The sequence below is a fragment of the Triturus cristatus genome, chromosome 6 (genome assembly GCF_964204655.1).
Source record: "Triturus cristatus chromosome 6, aTriCri1.1, whole genome shotgun sequence".
Lineage (NCBI taxonomy): Eukaryota > Metazoa > Chordata > Amphibia > Caudata > Salamandridae > Triturus > Triturus cristatus.
The window spans coordinates 1,908,002,216-1,908,012,076 of record NC_140589.1 but is presented as its reverse complement, the minus strand read 5'-3'; the positions used below and the strand labels follow the sequence as shown (position 1 = coordinate 1,908,012,076).

Here is a 9,861-nt window from a genome sequence, read left to right as displayed (position 1 = left end):
ATCGCCCATAGCTTAGAATAATTAACATAGTCAAACGCTGTTGACAAGTCCATAAACTCTAGGTACATAGGGGAGCTTTTTGCCACTGTGCGTTTGCCTATAATTAATTTCAGATTTATGCACTGTTCGATAGTGCCCACTTTAGGTCTATAACCATACTGGCTGGGATGCAATATTGCGTTTTCTTGTGCCCAGTCATTGATAAGTTTGTATAAAACTCTACCCAGTATTTTTAAAGTGGTATCTATTAAAGAAATCGGCCTGTAACAACTGGGCAGAGAATGGTCCCCTTTTTTAAAAATTGGGACTATGATCAATGTCGACCAAGATTCTGGAATGGGAGCACTGGCAAGGCTATTAAAAACATTTAATAATAATGGAGTCCAAAATGTCGGGTTATGTTTAAAAAGATCTATAGGCACTCCGTCTGGGCCTGGCCCCCAGCACTCTGTTGCAATGCCTCCTCGATCTCCTTCAAAGTCAGTTGGATTAAGCCAAAATCAGGGTCTGGCAAATAAATAAATAGATAAATTAGCCTGATACTATATTTTAGAATAATGTAACTCCCAATCTTGGCTAGAAATAGGTTGGGCCCCTTTTAGCAAGTGATTATTACTAGCCACAGCTGCTGCTCTTGGTTGCTTCCTCTTATTCCCTGGTTGTTTGCTACTAGTCCTGTTCCTTTTGGTCACCGTATTTTGAGCATGTGTTGTTGCTAATGGTGAGGCTCTAGATACACGTGCATTCTCTTTCCTAGGTGAAACATGCCGAGCAGCTTATAAATAAGAGTGCTACAACTTCTAAATAACACCTGACTCTGACATTATACTACTAATGGCGATCATAACAAGCTTATTATACAAACAAAATAATTTTTCTTTTTCACCTTTGTCACCCTCAACATAACTAATGGCTGTAACTGGCCCTGTAATTTTATTTTCTTAGCTCATAAAACATGATTAAAGACCATTTTTTTTATAAAAATTGATTAGTGTTTGACTCTGTAATATGATATATTTTCATAAAACATTAAATAGCAAAGTTGTGTTTTCAAATGTAATTGTTGATATGTATAAATTGTCCCTTGCTTATTATTTATGTTTTTGGAATCCTTCAGTATATATTATCATTTCTAAAAGTAGTCAAATTAAAGCAAAAAAAGTGCCTCAAATGTGGGTGTTTCAGATTTAAGCCTTGAACGGCCCAGGGCCAAGTGTCAATCAGTGACACCTCATCACAGAGTGGGGTGGGGTCAGCAGTCTCACTGACCTCATACCACTCTGACGAGTAAGGGACTGCTGTCTTTTCTCATTGGCTGAAGGTCAGCCAATGAGAGAAGGCAGCATCCCCAACCCTCCTGGGACCTCCAAGGCTTTCATCTCTACAGCGAAGGTACGTTTTTTGTATTTTTTTATTTGGTGCATGAGGGTATGTATGAGTGTATGTGTATTAGTGAGTGCGTGTTGTGAATGGGTGTGTATGCACGTGTGTAAATGCATGGGTGTGAGTGTATATGTGTTTGTGTGAACGCTCGACCCCCTCCCTGATAAAATTACCAACTGCCACTGTACCTAGTATATGGTACAAAAGTATAAAGGACCTGTAAGTTAAAAACTATTCTTTACTTCAGTTCAGTTCATAAAGCTTTATTCGATTGTTACAAATTTACAATCATAAAAGCACAATTTAAAAAACATTTTACATTACATTCAATCAAGTAAAAAAATTACAGGAGTAGCAGCTATCATATTGTGCAAAACGCATTCACAGAGCACAGAATGTTATTACATGAATAATGAAAACCATTCGAACAAAAATTATAATTCATCAGTGGCAATTAAACTTAATTAATACTCTCTTTAAAAACATGCCTAGCCTCCATACTACATGATCGTTATCCAATAGCTGAAGTTTTAAAAAAGCAGGAGAACATTGTCTTAGCCCATAGGTTTTTAAAAATCGAACCAACCACACTTTTCTTAATTCGGAATAAAATTTACAGAAGAGAACGGTGTAGATAGTAGACTGGCGTGAGTGATTATCACAAGGACACAGCGGGAGTTGTCTCGACCAATCATTCATTTTGGGCCACGACACCAGTCTATGGAATATATTTAACCTACATCTAGCCAATAACATTCTATCAAAGGTAACAGTTACATATGACAAGTATGGCTCCATTCCAAATGTAGTTAAAATAATTTGATGTTGGTTAACGGTGGGCTCAGTGAGTTCAATAGACAGTGTGGCCTCTTCTAACATACAGAGCCCCTCCCTTAATGTAAGTTAAAAACTATTCTTGTAGTGCTACAAGTTTTGAGAAATACATTTGTGGTTCAATGCAAACATTGTTTCATCACTTACATTGTTGCCTGAGTGTGCCATTGAAATATTAGCGATGCAAGGAATAAAAATAATACTTTTGTACAGTAAAAGATAAGTTAAGTACATTGATTAAAGAATCGCCCCAAGTAGGAATATAAAGTGCTATGCAAAGCTTCGCACAGTCAAACCACATAGACCACACACTAGGGTTAGCGTACTCTGTTCAGCTGACCCAAGTGGGTCCCTGTAGCCGGCCCGTGCTCAATCGCAGTCGGCCGGAACTCTTGACATTGTCCCAGTCCGGCAGGACCAGATAACCACAGTTGGCGTTTTGCGCTTCTTAGGGCTAATTTTCCTTTAAACCTTTGAAGATCAATATCCAAAGCTGTACTTACTGTATTTTTATCGTTTTGGTCTTTTTCTTATGGAACTACTATCTATTTTCTAACCTGGTGTGGAGTCTTTTTGTGGTGATTTTACTGAGTTTCTGTTTAAAGTGTTGCACAAATACTTTACACATTGCCTCTTAAGCCTCATAAGTTATCCTCACTGCTCTGGGCCAAGCTACCAGAGGGTGAGCACAGGATAATTTAGGTTGTGTTGTGACTTACCCCGACCAGGACTGTGGTCCCGACTTGGACAGGGTACAAACCTCGGCCAACCAGAGACCCAAATTCTAACAATTAGCATTATGATCTAGGAGGAGAAATAATTTAATAATTTCCCACAAGATGGTTAATTGAGTTATCTTTTAATCACGTCTCATGCTCAGATAAACATTTAGTAAAAGTATCAGAGGTAAAAGATGAAGTTTTATACATTACACCCATTAAACCCTAATTTCTATTGATCTGTATGTAGCTGGCCCTCCTTCAGCTCGGTGTTTAATGAGGCGCGTGAGGCGTGGGCAGCACTCGCTTGTTCATCGCAGTGCTCTGATCCATCCATGACTCCTGAGACATCAAAATATCCAATCCTGGTAGGAATAGAATTGCCTGAGATTCTCCAGAAGCCTGGTCAGACTGTGCACATTCCAAAAACAGAACCTTGGAGGCAGCTGCGGGTGATCATTCTTCACTAAACTTCTATTTCCGTTTAATAGTCGTTGGACCGGATAGGAAGAGGATCCTCTCGGTGCGTTATCACAAGCGTGCGGTTTAAATCTGAATTTGTGATTATGGATTGCAGTGTTTTAGCCATCTTTAGGGGGGGCCGGTGGCACCTCGTAAAGTGAGGTGGGCTGCTGTGACAGGTGGGCTTAGACTGCCCTCCCCTCCTTCAGGGCAGAAAATTGATCAGTATTGAGGGATTGTTTGAGGGATCATCCTTCCTGATGTCAGTACCCACTCAGCGAACCACGCTCTGCAGGTGAACACTATTCTCTGTATCCGGAGATGACCATAGAACTCAAAATATTAGAGGGGTCTGATTAAAACGTATTGCATCAATGTCCGCAGACGTGAGGTTAGATAATATTGGAATTGATGCGGGCAATCTTAAGTCTGCGCTACGACTGTGAATATCGAAAAGTCCTCTTGATGGGTATTTGGGAATAAAGATAAACCTAGACGGACTGGAATGAGAATTGGTCACTGTACAACAATCTTGTGGCCAAATGACCTGGTCAATACCTGGGCACAGTTCATTAGTCTTAGATCTGGAGCAGGCCCTGGCTGATCTAAAGTAACCACAGGATTCTCTTCCCAGGAACATTCAGAATGTGTTGATTATCCGCTTCCCCGGGGTACAGATGCAGCGATGCTTCCTGTCTGCATGGTCACTCTGCCGGTCGGTTGACTGTGTTTCAAAGCTGCAGTTGTTTTGCTGTTGTTGTTGTAGATCTTGTCCCTTCTTGCTTTTTATTTAGAAAGTGCGGTTTTATTCCCTCTCCTTACGATTGAAAGGGCGCTGGGCCCAGCTTGCAGTTTCTCCTGCAATGAACCTTCTTAGTTGCCGTGAGGTGTTCGAGTCCTTCTGCGGGGAGTGAGGTGGGGAGGAGGGTCTAAAGTCAAGAATCTGCCCTTCATGCGAAAGCAGAGCGACAAACCTTGAAACACAAAAGCTGTTTTTCTTGCTTTCAGGTGTGCGGTTACATATTCTGGTTTTTCCCGCCGCCTGCCTTTCACTTTCGTGAACGGCCCCACCTGAGTCCGCATCGCCCTCCTGGTCACGTCTCCAGGTCCGTGGCACCGGTACGCCCCACATCTCCCCCTCCCCTACTCCCCCCCCCCCCCCCCCCCACACACACACACACACCTCTGCCCGTACTCCCTCTTCTCCCTGCAGGGTGTGAGGACGTAGGGGGTCGTCTTGCTAAGCCGGTGTCAGAGCCCACAGGTGAGTGTCCCTCTTTCGTCGCCTCTGTATGTGGCTTGTGTCTCATAGTGTACGTCGTCTCTGTCCATCGTGTGTTTCTTCGTCGCCACTGATGTGTCCGAGCAGCGCTTGTACTTCTCCCCTCAGGGGCTTCGGCAGTCGGTGCTCTGAGGCCGGGGCCTTCTCTGTCATTTAGAGTCTTGAAGTCACGGATGGGACGGGCTTTCTCTAGATGGGCCTGTTTGTTTTCTGTGGGAGGCAGAGGGGTTTAAACAGTGGTCGAAGTGGGGGTAAAAAGTAGGGGAACTGTGGGCGGAGAATTAGAGGGCGGGAATAAACCAAGGATTGGATCAGTGGGCGGAGCCAGAGGTGCGGTCAGAAAGAGCAAATCATTCTAATTTGTAGTATTTGTTTGGCATTTCACTACCCAGTCACAGCTTATTAGGCTATTAAATTCAACCAATGGATACACGTCTATTTAAGGTATAATATGAGTTATTGACATTCAGAAAGTGGGATATGTTTCCCATAAAAAAAAGTGTGCAGTAGCAGTCCTGTGGTGTCATTTTGGAAGGCTTCCCAGGGGTGACATAATACATGCTGCAGCCCCTGGTAGGCATCTGGGGTACCTATGCCCTTAGTACCTATTGTACTATATACTAGGGACTCAAATGGGTTCCTCAGTAACCAAACTGGAGTGTACCTAAGGTACATGCAATCATTTTAGAAAGGAAGCAGCTAGACTGGGGTCCTAGATAGCAGGGCCCCAGCCAGACTAAAGTTGAAAAACAGTGAATCACCAGCAAAAAGTGGGGGTAACCATAGTAAGCAGATCCTACTCTCCCACACTGACCATGTCAGGTACTGTATCAGGACTGAAGTCCAGAAAATGTTGGATTTGGGAGTTATTGAACCCTCATATAGCCCTTGGGCTAGTCCAGTGGTCTTGGTAACCAAACCTCACACCCAGGGTGGTAAGAGAGAGATGAGGTTATGTGTAGACTACAGGGGTCTCAATGCAGTCACTAGTACTGATGCCCATCCAATCCCAAGAGCAGATGAGCTTATAGATATGTTGGCCTCAGCCAAATTTCTGAGCACATTTGATCTTACAGCTGGCTACTGGCAGCTCAGGTTAACTGATGATGCAAAAGCCAAGACAGCATTTTCTACCCCTAGTTGGCACTACCAGTTTGTGGTGATGCCTTTTGGTTTGAAAAATGCACTTGCCACTTTTCAAAGGTTGGTGAACAATGTCCTAACAGGCCTGGAAGACTATAGTGCAGCATATCTAGATGATATTGTTGTCTTTAGGTCCACTTGGGAGGATCACCTGGTCCACCTGAGAAATGTTTTGGAGGCCCTGCAGAAAGCAGGCCTAACTATCAAGGCTACTAAGTGCCAGATAGGGCAGAGTCAGGTTGTGTACCTGGGCCACCTCATAGGCGGAGGCCAGGTTCAACCATTGCAGAGCAAAATCCAGACCATCATGGACTGGGTTGCTCCAACTACCCAGACTCAGGTCAGAGTTTTCTTGGGCCTGACTGGGTACTACAGAAGATTTGTCAAGGGGTATGGCTAAAGGCTTGGTTGTTCAATCAATAGGTTTGTGACAGTTTGAATACTTGTACTTTTTCCTGTACAGCGGCACTGGGAAACCTTTTTGGTACCTATGCGCCTTATAAGATCAATAATAACATAAATAAATAAAATAAATTGTGACACCCCTGGATGACTTGACTTCTAAGAGAATGCCAAAGAAAGTTCAGTGGACAGTTAGCTGTCAAAAGGCATTTGATGACCTGAAGCAGGCCATGTGCACTGCACCAATTCTGCAAAGTCCTAACTACTCCAGAGAATTAATTGTCCAAACAGATGCATCTGTGTTGGGGGTAGGGGCTGTGCTGTCACAATTGGGAGAGGTGCTGTGTGAGGATTTCTGGCCTGGCTTGCGGTATGCTGTGCGGCGGCTCCGGGGGGGCCGTCGACGCTCAGCTGCCTGTATATCGTGCACTGAGGTTCCGCGCTACCTCGGGGCCTAGACTGCGCGGCCTGCCGGTGGCAGGGCTGGCAATAATCTGCGCTGCATCTTTGGACTTCACAGCCCGCCCGCATGGGTCTGCGAACCTGCTGCGAGCTGCTTGGTGAGCCGATTTACACACTTGGCTGCCGCCGCTTAGCGAGTGAGTTTGGTCTTCACATTGCCCTAAAATTGGCTGGTGAGCCTCCCTGCTATCATTGGCCCGAATATTTTGCGACAGCTGAGGATATCGTGCTGTCTTGTGGGAGCGGCCACATTGCCTCAGCTCCAGTTGCAGTGCACTCCGGAGGATTGCTGCTGTGCTATGAAATCCTTGATACCCGCCTGCGGAATATAACCTGCTGTGTATGCCTCATCGGCGCTGTCTGTGCGGTGCTCTATCGGCCAAAATCCACCCTTCCATATCTGGGCCTACCTTCCAGACCAGCACTTAAGATAGAGGCGTCAGCACAAGGACGCAGACTGGCGTGGCTGACTATTGAGGCCTACTGCTCTGTCATTTCCTCGGGGATAACACAGAACGGAGGTGCGGGCCTATTGCTCTGACAATACTGTCACCATTGGTACGTGTCCTTCTCACCTGCATGCTGCTGCAGCGTAGCTACTCTGCTGGCTGAGCCTTTGGAGTTATCTGGGAACTACAGGATTGTGAACTGTGGAGGAGCTAACGATTCATCCACGCTGCTGTCTATGAGACATCCAGAGTTTCTTGCAGTGCTTTGGCATTACGGTTGCTATCACACTGCCGCTTCCTGGGACAACAGGTCGTTTTGGACATTGTGCCAATCGTCGCAGCCTAACCACTCCAGCTGTGGGGCGTGCTACTCTGGGGGTGCATCATGGGATTAAAGCCAACCGCGCCTCATATTCGAGCCCCAGAAGGCCGGGAGAGCAGCTCAGCATGCGGCCTCGGACTCGGAGGCGGACGCTCCCACAGATCAGTTGACAAACATAGACAAGACTCTCATCGCGGTGCAGGCCACCCTACAATCCATCGATGGCAAGATATACCATCTTAACCTTCGTATGGATCACATGTCATCCAAGCTGGACAAACATGTGCAGTGTCTGGGGGAGGCTGAGACACGCATCTCAGATAAAGAAATGGGCTACAACAGGTCACTCAGAAGACGACTTCTATGGAAAAGGTCCTTGCTTTCATCCAGGCCCTTAATGAGGATTTGGAAGCTAGATCGCGCCGCAACAACGTGCGTATCACGGGCCTGCCAGAATCCACGAATACGGGACGTTTAGAGACCTACATGGAGAAGCTCATCAGTGATATCTTTGGTCTGGAGCAGTTATCACAGGTCTTCATTATGGAGCGTGCACATCGCTTACTGGCTGCAAGACCCCCAACGGGTGCCCCACCTCGCCCCATTGTTGCCCGCCTATTAAATTATAGAGATCGGGATGTGATTCTTTGCCTTGCCAGGGAGAGGGGTACCATCACACATGATGGAAACACCCTTGCTTTTTATCCCGATTTTACAGTGGCAGTACAGGAGGCCCGTCAGGAGTACCAGCCTGCAAAGAAACTACTCCTGGCTGCGCAAATTGCATACGCCATGCCCTACCCTGCCAGATTGCGTGTGGAGGACAGCGGGAAAAACAAGATCTTCACCTGTCCAAAATCAGCTCTAGACTTTGCAAAGACTGTGTCCCGTCGCAATCAGTCCCCCAGGGCCACGAGAGATGCAGATGCTGGTGATCCTGAGGATACAGCTGCAGCACGAGGTGGACGCTGACACCACTGATTTGCAAGAGTGCTTTGTTACTGATTTCTCATCCTTGATGTTGCCTTATGTACATGTTTGCTGGGACTACTGGGGGGTGGTGGTGGCTCCGGAATTGGTGGAAGAAAAAACAATTTTTTGATGGCCCGAGGCCCGTCAGTTATATTGTGTTGAGACGGCTATTCTACTTGTACTGGGTGGGTACATACTTGATGCATCTTAGGCCGATTGATGGTGATAGCTTGGCCACCTCCTACTTACACCGGGAGGGAGTTTGCGCTCGTCGCTCCCCTTTATGGGTGTTCCCCGCCAATGGTTACCTCCTTGGTACTTTGCTGAGGATGTGTTTGTGGGTGTTAGGGATGGATTTGGCCTGTTTGGGTTGCTGAAGTGGGAGGGGGGATGTGTGGGGGAGGGAAGAGTTTATGGGTTGTTCATGTGGCCAGACGACTATTCATTCCATCGATGTTTGCTTGTGTTTTTCTCTTTGCATCCAGGACAAGTGGTAGATTCCGTAAACTATATGCTTCCTTTTTACTATGCATGGTAGCAATGTGACTGTCCGCTGTTTAACATGGAATGTGAGGGGGCTAAACTCACCGAAAAAGATCCGTCAACTGCTGGTTCACTTAGATCGTCACAATATCAGCATTGCCCTCCTACAAGAAACTCACTTGACGCGGTACACAGATCAGCAAGTCGGGGCCCGCTGGGCTGGCTTTCGTCTTGCCTCCTCTTATTCCACTTATAGTCAAGGGGTTCTTTCTCTGATATGCATAGGTCTCTCTTTTACAGCTCATCGCACACATACCGACTCTGAGGGGCGATATGCTATTGTACATGCTACATTGGCAGGCAAATTGGTCACCATAGACAACTGCTATGGTCCAAATATGGATGATCCTGGGCTACACGTGAACCTTTTAGCACTACTGCGCAGCTGGCCCGATGCAGCAATCATGTGGGGGGGGGGCCTCAACATGCACCTAGATCCCAGGAAAGATAAATCTAGCGGCAGGGACGGGCATTCACCGTGAGCAGCACAGGTGTTAAATGCCGGACAGGAAGAGTTTGGCCTGTTAGACATCTGGAGACAGACATATAGACGCACTTGCTGGTACACATATCTCTTCTATGCACAGCAGCTGGTCACGCCTTGACTACTGGCTGGTGGGAGGCGAGGTGGCGGGCTGGATAATGGAGGTAGAGAATCTGCTGCATACACTCTCTGATCACTGCCCTGTCCAACTCACGTTATGCATTCCTATGATACTCACACGGCCCGTTCTGAGTCCCTGCTAGATCTTCTTTATTTAGAAACAATCCGCGAGGCCATCACACACTACTTCGCTGAGAATACGGGGACGGTAGATAGAGCCGGAGAACTGTGGGAGGGTTTCATGGCCACCATTTGGGGCAAGTGCATCAGTACGATGGCTGGCA

The 9,861-nt window shown here is 46.4% G+C and overlaps 1 protein-coding gene across 4 annotated transcripts in view; it reads left to right on the top strand.

The window, feature by feature from the left end:
- The first annotated feature begins 4,540 nt into the window (after window positions 1–4,540).
- Window positions 4,541–9,861, top strand: part of LOC146822410 (NACHT, LRR and PYD domains-containing protein 12-like) — a 683,437-nt gene continuing 678,116 nt past the window's right edge. For all 4 annotated transcript variants that reach the window (XM_085613496.1, XM_085613493.1, XM_085613495.1 and 1 more), the window contains exon 1: window positions 4,541–4,662. The gene's annotated coding sequence lies outside the window, so the exon portion shown is untranslated. The remainder of the gene's footprint in view (window positions 4,663–9,861) is intronic.